This window comes from Xyrauchen texanus, chromosome 49 (assembly GCF_025860055.1).
Source record: "Xyrauchen texanus isolate HMW12.3.18 chromosome 49, RBS_HiC_50CHRs, whole genome shotgun sequence".
NCBI lineage: Eukaryota > Metazoa > Chordata > Actinopteri > Cypriniformes > Catostomidae > Xyrauchen > Xyrauchen texanus.
Genome location: NC_068324.1, coordinates 4,195,889 through 4,206,179, shown reverse-complemented (window position 1 = coordinate 4,206,179; position 10,291 = coordinate 4,195,889).

Sequence of the window (10,291 nt, the reverse complement as noted above, 5' to 3'; positions counted from 1 at the left end):
TTGAGATCTGTATAAGTATTGCATTTGACCTCTGAACGTTTGGTTCAAATTGGGTTAGGCAAGTTGTTTAGCTCTTGGTACTGAATTTCAACTTCTTTAGCCCAGACTGCATTCAGTGTTGGTTGTCACAGTGATTAGCATTCTGTTTACAGGGTTTGAGCTGCTAACCTCTTCCGTATGAGCAGTATAAAGAGAAACACAAAGGTCGTTTTGCAAGAGCGCTGCCAAACCCAAATCTTAAAAATGCAGCCGCTCGATTTCTACCAGGCTTCTAAAAGCGTGTGCACCCACCCTAGCCTTGTCCCGCACATTCCGAGCTGTTTTCCAGACTTTTATAGAGCTACTTCATGTAAAAGTAGAAATTAAGGTTAACATTAATTTGTTTTTCTTTAAGCTAATGAACACAAATAGCATAGCCGTTCCCTCAAAGATAAACATAAATACCCTGCGGTGCCACTCGTGTTGGTTCCCTCCACAGGGAAGAATATTCACTAAAGAAATCTCTTTAATATTTTGCCAATTGTTTCTCCTAGACAGCAGTGAGATTAAATGGAAAGCAAATGGAGACTTTTACAAGAGTCTCCCGCTTCTCTGATATTTCTGAGTTTCAACGTCTCAAGAGATCTCAACCTCTCAAATTGTGCTTAGATCCTACCAATCAAAAGTCAGATATTTCAATATAAACAAACATTTCACATCTAATTCTCCCAAGACCCAATGATTTGAGCTATGCTATCCACATAAACCTTATAGCTCTAAATCCTTTTCTTCTGTCAATAATTGTCTTTTTTGTTTTTATTTTATTTTATCAACATCTAAATTAAACATGATTGACACATCCATTAACCCTCTGTTACTGTTCGGGTAATTTCTTTTTAAAATTAAAAATGGTTTCCTTTGTGATTTTTCCAGTACTTTTTATCTGACACACACACACACACACACACAAAATTGACTGAATCTTTAAAAAACAAAATTTGTTTGAACGTACTGTTCCGGGTCAAATTTGACTCGCCAAAGGTAATGAATGGGTGAGACTATAACTATAGTTAACAGCATTTTTTAAATTTGTCTAAATTAAAATCAATGAATCAGCCACAATATGAAACACACCCACTCAGAAATGATGGGGTGAGACAGTAGCACATCCACAATGCAGAAAACAAACACACACACACACACTTAAGAACTGAATGCAGAGCATTGTTTTTGTCAAATAAAAATCAATCAGCCACAATGCAGCACACACACACATGTGTCAAAAGGTCAAAGTCAGACCCCACACTATTGCTGTTCACATTATTGATTTTAATTTTGATGATTGCAAAAAACTGCAAGTTTCCCACTGCTAAGTTTATGTTTTAACAGAAGTTACATTTATATGAATGTTGTTTATTGAAAACATGTTTATTTTATTTTAAAAAAATTATAATTACATTATTTAAGTATAAATATGGTCAAATTCAAGATGAAATGCAAAAGTTTAATACAATGAATTTTCTGAAATGAAATCCCTTTTATAAAAATATTATTCAGTATACGATTACCCTTGCTGTAATTTGACCCTGAACAGAAAAGTTTTCGGCCTCTTACAATGGAAGTGAATGGGGCCAAACACAAACACAAAAATACTAAGTGTTTCAAAAGTATAGCCAAAAGACGTAAGCAAAATGGGTGTAAACATGGTTTTAGTGTGATAAAATTGCTTAACCTTTTCTGTATAAAGTTATATCCAATTTATTTACAGTGTTACATCGTCATCCAACTTCGTTGTTATGACAATGTAACACTGTAAACCTCTATCTGTGGACATGATACTTCGCCATTATCTGTGCAAAATACAGATTTTTTGGTGTTTTTAACAACTGGTATTGCGAACAATGGCTACTTCCCCCACCCCGTCCATCTTGGTTTTTGACTTGTGTACTGGAATGCGGTCAACTCGGGTGTGACATCATTCCCAGCTTCGACATCCTGCCTCACTGTAACCTTGATTTTTGCTGCTTCTTTTTTAAGAAAAGGCTGGACGAGTTGAGATTATTATTATAATTTTTTTTGGTATTCAACAGTTTGCCACAAATGCTGTCGTTTGAGCTTAACTTTTAGTATTGGATTGAAATTAAATTTCCCTCTGGGCCCAAACACACTTTTTTTTTTTTTTTTTAACTTTTCCATTTAATTAAAGAGCAGGGGTGAAGAATAAAGGGAGATATTGTTGAATCTATTTGCCTAAAATGTGTTTTTCTAAGATCATGAATGGCTGGGCACTTTGATTGATTATTGGCCTTGATAGCAGGAAACAGACGATTAAAGGCCATTACTTCTGTCCCATGACTGATTATACCAATGAGCAGCACAGGTCGTTATACAGTTAAACATTCCTCTCTCTCTACTGTCAGTTAACATTATGTTTCATTGCATGGTGCAGCAAGCCACTCTTGGACCACATATGCGTCTGGTCATCTCATCATCTTAATTCAACTGCCGTTGGCACATTGTGAACCAAATGAGTTCTCCTTGGAACCAGAACTTAATTGCAGATGGCAATAGCAAACAATATGGGAGAGTGGGGTAGGCTGTGGCATTTTTTACTTCCTTTTGGGGCAACACATTTTACCCTACACTCCACTACATCTCAAACAATTATGTCTAAAGTTCATTCTTGACTCTCTTGACTCTACTGTTCTATCAACAAGATGTAGTGAAATTCCCCAAGCTCAATTCATTAACTAAGGTCACAGAGACGCCAATCTCCTTCAAATGATGCCTATTTAAAATTTTTACTAAAGAGGCGTACATGTGAGTCTTCATTTCCTGACTTACGAGGCCTGCGGTTTGGATAGGGGCCAGTTCTGCTGATAGTTTACGCCTCTACGGGGCAAGACCCATTAGGAAGGTAATGGTCTGCATCCCTCAGGAAGGATAACTAGTATCTGCAATCAGGTCTGATTTTTATTCACTGTGTTTAAACAGTTAATTACATGTTCTGCATTAGGCAGGCTGCTGTGAGCCCTGGGGTTTGGCATTGATTAATGACGGCCTTAAAATAAGGCTCCGGTTTCACCAGCAACTTGTAATACAGTCCAATTTAATTGGGTTGGTAAATTTACAGCACGCTTTCAGCAAATTGCATTGTATTTAGTTCTGCTACAGCTAGTATATAAACACGTCGCTGGGTGTTCGATGAGTGCATTACGTCTGAGCAGCCTTTTTGTAAACTTCATTACTTTTGGGCGCCCTAAAAGAATGGTTTAGATTAATCCAATGTGTTAAAGGATAATTACAGGTTAAATACAAGTTAAGCTCAATCAGCTGCATTTATGGCATAATGATGATTACCACAAACATTATTAAGGTTAGTAAGTGATTTGATCACACTTAAATCATGTGTACCCTTTATGTCTTGTGGCTATACTTTTGAAAAAGTGAATATTTTAAAGTTTAAAAATTGGTCCCCCATGCACTTCCATTGTAAGTGTGTCAATGTAACACAGATTTTTGCTTTTTCTGTGTGTTGCATACTAATCAAACACTTTCTTATAGTCTGACATTCTCTTTGCAATGAACTGGTAAAAAAAGAAGAAGAAAAAAAGTAGTTTTATAGGTAGTCCCATCTTCACATTTTACTTGGCAAAATAAATATTTTAATAATTTTGATAAACCCCCACAACTGGATGCTATAAGGACAAACCAACTTATTTCCTGGGTTTCACCTTCACCAAATACCTTTTGATTTTCTTTTTTTTTTTATTCATTAGTAGCTGTCACTTTTATGGGCGGTCAAAAATAATCAAACTAAATTACTTAGTGAGCGCAAAGCCAACATCCTTTTTTGTAGCTTTTGTAGGAATGAGTGCCAAAAGAGAACGGCTCATAAGATATCAGAATTGATACTAGGGATGTCCCGATACGAATGCTGGTATCGGAATCGGGTCCAATACTGGGCTCACGTACTCGTAAAGAAAAAAACGACCCCATCTGACATACGAATGTCATTGTGTAAGCTTACAGTGCACAAATCCATGATATGTCCTAGTGTTATTATTATACAGCAAAAGCAGCAATTTGATGAAATAAATATATAATCAGTTTAAATATAAAAACAGTTTAATATAAATATAAAAACAGTTTAAATTCACTCTGAGGTAAATCTTCAAAATAAGAGTTCAATTTAAATAGACAAAAATATGACAGAAGTGGATCACTACTCTAGTTATGTACTGTAATAAGCAATACCTCACCTCTGTTATGCTCTGCTGTGCAGCTCTTTATTTGACAATTGTATTTTGTTGTATTATCTGTAAAAAAATACAAAAAAAATATAATACATATAATACAATAATGCAATGATATGTTGAAAATGACCGATAATCATTCTATTTAAATAAAGTTTTGCTTAATTAATTTGTTTAGAAAACCTTTAATGATAATATTGAATTAAACTGTTAAATATGGAATTTGTGAAAGAAATAGAAAAGTAAACAAATAAAATGGATTTCAAAGGGCCATACATGTTAACATACAGAGATGCTTCTTGTCATGAAACAGAATCTTCCCCTTAAATATGCAATATAATTCTTAGACAGCCTTTACATATTATTTGAGTTACAATAGCTGAAACCAAAAAAGTGAACAGTTCAACTCTTTTGTTTTTCTTTACAGTTATTCATTTATATCGATTTTTTTCAGATTTTATACTTCTTCTTTTTTTAAACTATAACATTAGAGAAAAACTGGAGGTATCCGTACTCATACTCATTCTTCAAAAAATTGAATCGTGACATCACTAATTGATACATTATGTTTTTTAAATCTGTTTGTTGAAAAAGCTGTAGATTCCTATTTGATTTTACGCACATATGTCAGGAAATGCACTGTTCAAACAACCGCTTTGATGCTTTCATCAAAATATAAATTTTCTCTATTCAACCAAGTTTGTTCCTGTGTTTAATTCCAGTCTTTTAGATCTCCACTGTAGTCAAGCACAAATATATTAAATTAATGCACAACAGATTTCAAGATAACCAAAACTGAATACACACGACATTTTCCGCTGACATAAATGTTTTATATCATCTGGCAGCAATATTTAGTGATATTTGTTGAGGCAAGCACCACTATTATGGGGCTTTTCCACTGCATGGTACGGCTCAACTCGACTCTGCTCGCTTTTTGGGGATTTCCACTGTGGATAGTACTGATCACTGATTGGTCCAGTGGCGGAGCCACCCCATTGGCCACCCCACTTGCAATTGCTGTTTTTGATCACAAGACTTAACATGTACTGCCTGAAAATTTCTGTGCCACTGCAGACTGATCGCTGGCCCCTGCCCAGGCACCCCTGTGAAAAACCCTGGCTCCGCCCCTGGATTGGTCAGAGAAAATCTTCACTACAGCGTCATTGCTATAAGCTAGATGGCAGGTTAGCTTACCCTCGTGCGTCATCTTTGAGCTAACACAGTGATGTCCTCTTCTGCGCTTTGGTGTAAGATTTCCCAAATTTTCCTGTATTTTTTTTGCTGTATTTTGTCTTGCTGCCGTCAGCCGCTTTTGAAACAAAGTTTGTCATCTTGCTGTGATAAACGTCCACATGCCGAGAATCAAGAACACAATTCATTCATCAATTTGACACGTGCCATCTACCTAAACATTTTTGCAGACCAGGTACACCCCTTCATGGCAATGGCATTCCATGATGGCAGTGGCCCCTTCAGCAGGATAATGTGCCCTGCCACACTACATAGACTACACTAGCTATCTTGAACTTAAATTTGTTTTTAAAAGGTAAAAAATTTGCTCATTCCTTCTGTCTAGTCAGTGAGCCATGCCAGTTAAGTTAGGGTTCATGTTTTCATTGTGATTTGTTGATCAGGGTCTAATCAGTGACCAGGAATTATTCATATTATCAAAGCATGTGTTTTTATTGGTTTAAAAAACATGTGATGTTCATTCCAAAGGATGCAGAGTCTGAAAGGGGCTAGACAACCACCCAGAACAGCCTGATAAACACGTAGCAATGCCCTAGCAACCACCCAGAACACCCTAACATCCATCCAGAACATCATATCAACCACCTAGGAACACCATAACAACCACCCTGAAAACAATACCAAAGCCCTAGCAACCACAAATAACACCATAGCAACCTCCAAGTAATGTCCTAACTACCACACCTTAGTAACCACAATTCTTAGGCAACCACCCAGAACACCATAGGAATTACCCAGAACATCATAGCAACTGCCTAGGAACCATGATAAACACCAAATCAACCTCCTAGCATCTGCTACAATCACTAAGAACACCTTAGCTTCCACTAACTCCAAGGCAATCACCCAGAATGCAGCATTGTAGCAACAGGTTTTGCCCAGGCAAGCATTCTTCAGAAAAATTAACATCTAGGATGTGTTCATGGATTTAAGTCACTTTTTATTAACATAACTTATTACTTATCTCTCTGAAACAGAAGATTTGCGCTCCTTTGTCTATTTTTGAGTTTGAAGATGTTGAGGCCAAAGAAAGTAACCAACATAAAACCGTGATAAATGGACCATACCGGAAGAGTTTAAATAGTAAATGGCTGCATTTGTGGTTATCACAGGCAGAGGAGCAGTGCATACTACTCCTCTTATTATTCTATTTTAAACCCAGTAATGATTACTGTCTTTATGTCTCTCTCTCCTCCCATCTCGGCTGTCTCCTTGTTCTTCGTGCTGTTTTTGCATCCATCTGCAGTTTTTCAATGACTGTTCTTTGCAAGCATGTATCTTTTACTGTTGCACTGAGTCTAGTTGATTTTTAGCATCTCGCACAGGAGCGTCTTGGTTTTTCCGATCCCATATCAAGTTAAAACTGTTTAAAACACATCTTGAAACACCTGAACTATGTTCTATTTGTTGTGCTGCCTCTAGCTTTTTTAGGGCAAGAGTGCATACAGTCTGCACGACCCATTTTTGGGTGAATTTTGAGACCAGTAGGTGGTCCAGGCAATGCATCAACTAGTTGATTTTGAAAATATTTATTGAAGAAGGCCATTTGTCTGAAATACAAGGTATTTACAATATCCAGTATCTTTCTCACTCACATCTTGTTTTCTGCCCTCATAAGCTGTTTTTCTTCTGCTCTGCTATTCTCATGCTTCACTTGCGCCGTAACAATGGACGAGGGTGGAAAATCCAAAATGTGGAGTGGATAGGACTTTCCGTTATTCAGGACTGATGCATGAAGAGATTAGAAGCTTACGTAAGGTCCGAGGTCCACTGTGGCACTCATCGCTTTAACGCCCCAGTCCAACTGATGGAAGGATGAAGAGAGGACAGTGTTTTAATGGATTACAAAACAAGACTCTCCCTTAAAATAACAGAGAGAAGACAAACATAAGACTTGGACAATGGACAGTTTAGGCCAAAAGACATGACCTCACTTTATCTTAATGAGACGTTTTTTGACCAAACTAATTATTTCCCGATAAATTTGAACTTTTCCATATATTTTCTTATGAATTCTGAATTCTATTGGACAACAAACTTGCAAGTGTCATAGACAGCCCAAAGGTTTAATGAACTTCAATTGTGTTTGGGCATGTAAAAAACAAACAGAGGTTGGCTGAAACAGAGGTTACATTGAGGGTCTCACCTTGCCAGACCTTTTGCAGTCCATTCCTTCAGCTCATGGTTCCTTTAGAGACTGAACTGTGCCACAGCCTGCTGACTGACACTCATGATGCCATTGGCTCACCACTATACAATTTTGGAGGTGCACAGAGGAAGAGTGCTGAGGCACGGGCCCCAGGAGAATGGCAGTATCTGGGCAGTGAGCGAGCATGGTTGTGGCTGGCCCTAAAATAGCCTGAGGTTGGGCTGGTATTTCATAGCTACGACTGGGACAACACAGAAACCACATGCCACTGCTTTCAACAAGCATCTGATTGTCGGGTGGATTGTGTCCCATCAGACGCAGATGTCTTTGAAACTGTAAAGCTTTGCTTTTGTGCCCAGGCTAAAGTTTCATTTTGGGGTTTGCAGTTTGATTTAATATCACCAAAATGTATCTGCATTAAACAGATTATGTCATCATTTACTCACCTTTATGTTGTTCCAAACCTGTATGACTATTTTTCTTAAATGGAACACAAAAGTGGGTGTTAGGGTGAATGACAGCCTCAGTCACCATTCACCTTCATTGTTTGGAAAATAGATGCAAAGAACATAAACCTGCTTGAACCTGCTAATGACCAGCTTGGAGCAGCCAATGTCCAGCTTGAACCTACTAATGACCAGCTTGAACCAGCAACTGACCAGCTGCAACCAGCTAACGACCAGCTTGAACCAGCTAATGACCGGCTTGAACCAGCTAATGACCGGCTTGAACCAGCTAATGACCAGCTTGAACCAGCTAATGACCGGCTTGAAACAGTTAATGACTATCTTGTATCTGCTAGTAACCAATTTAGGCCAGCTAATGGCCAACTCGAACCTGCTAATGACCAACTTTGATCAGCTAATGACCAGCTTCAACCAGCAAATAAACTGCTTGAACCAGCGAGTGACCAGCTTAAACCAGCTAATGACCAGCTTAAACAAGCTAATAACTAACTTGTATCTGCTAGTAACCAATTTAGGGCAGCTAATGACCAGCTTGAACAAGCTAATGGCCAACTTGAACCTGCTAATGACCAACTTTGAGCAGCTAATGACCTGCTTGAACCAGCATATAACCATCTTCAACCAGCAAATAAACTGCTTGAACCAGCGAGTGACCAGTTTAAACCAGCTAATAACCATCTTGAACCAGGTAATGACCAGCTTTGAGGAGCTACTGACCAGCTAATGACCAACTTAGGGCAGCTAATGACCAGCTTGAACCAGCAAAGGGCCAACTTGAACCTGGTAATGACCAGCTTGAACCAGCTAATTACGAGGTTGAACCAGCTAGTGGCATGCTTGAACTGGCGAGTGACCAGCTTGAACCAGCTAATGACCAGCTTGGAGCAGCTAATAACCAGCTTAAACCAGCTAATGACCAGCTTGAACCAGCCTGAACCAGCTTATAATCAGCTTGAAACAGCTAATCACCAGCTTTGAGAGACTAGAAACAGCTACATGTTCCAAATCACAGTTAACCAACTTAAAACTGGATTTTTCCATTGAGGAGTCAGTCTAAAATACACTTTTTCATTAGCAACGACCAATCCTGGACCAAGCACAACCTCTGAACATTGGCTGGAAATGAAGATAGGGTTATGTTTATGGTATAGAACTAAAATCATGTGTTTAGGCGAATGCATTTTCCAGTCCATAGTATAAGACAAAGGGGACACAGGTAGCAGTGAGGATTTGCAAAGAAATGTCTTCAACCAGTGTGCGTGCGAGTGTAAAACATTACGTGATTTGGCGTTCCATCTCGCTAGTGAACAAACATTTTGTATCCTGTCATTATTTTTACTACTCACTGGACACATGGGAACATACAGTACCCTCCAGCAGTGTGTCTGGACCATACACACCTGTTCCAAACTAAACTCTCTCCACAGCTGCAGGTCTTCATGTGGGTTCACCTTATGAAGTTTTAAGAGGCAGCTAATGTTCATGTATTGTAATGTCCTAGAACAGGTGAATCACTTGGTAAGAATGCACAAGAGCACACTTATGTAATAAGGGTTAACATGCTGAAACATGTTATACAGAAAAAGACTTGACTGCATGTCTGGACCTGTCTGGTTGATCTCAGAGGGTACTCTGTGAAATCTGATAACAGCATCCTAATACCGATGCCTAACCTGAGCCTCCAGGACAAACATCTTTTTGTGAATGTTTGTCCTCCCCTACACAGTCTGTGTTACATCATGGCATGCACGTGCAGACAAGACAGATCTGTCCCGCAGATCTTCTGTTCTCTTAAGACTAATTCCATGATGATCTTGCGCTGGAATGAAGAAGTGAGAAGGTAAACAACAGTGTGAAAATGGATTTGGAGGAGTGTTATGATATGATTGGAAAGAATTAGAGGAACTTGGAAGGTATATACTCTATGTTGTAATGCTACTGGTTCCGAATGTGGAACAGAAAAGTCTTTGTGTGTAATCATGCTAATTCTATGAAAGTAATTACTTAACATAGTAACACACAGCTGTTTGTGTTTGTGCAGGTTGTCAGGCTCTGCCATCACTTGTATCAATGAAAACATTATGTTAGGCTTCCATTGGTCCAGACTGCTCAGGATTTGACTAGATAAATGGCCTATTCGAACAATACCTAGTATTTTACAACTAACTAAACAATGTAAAAGTATT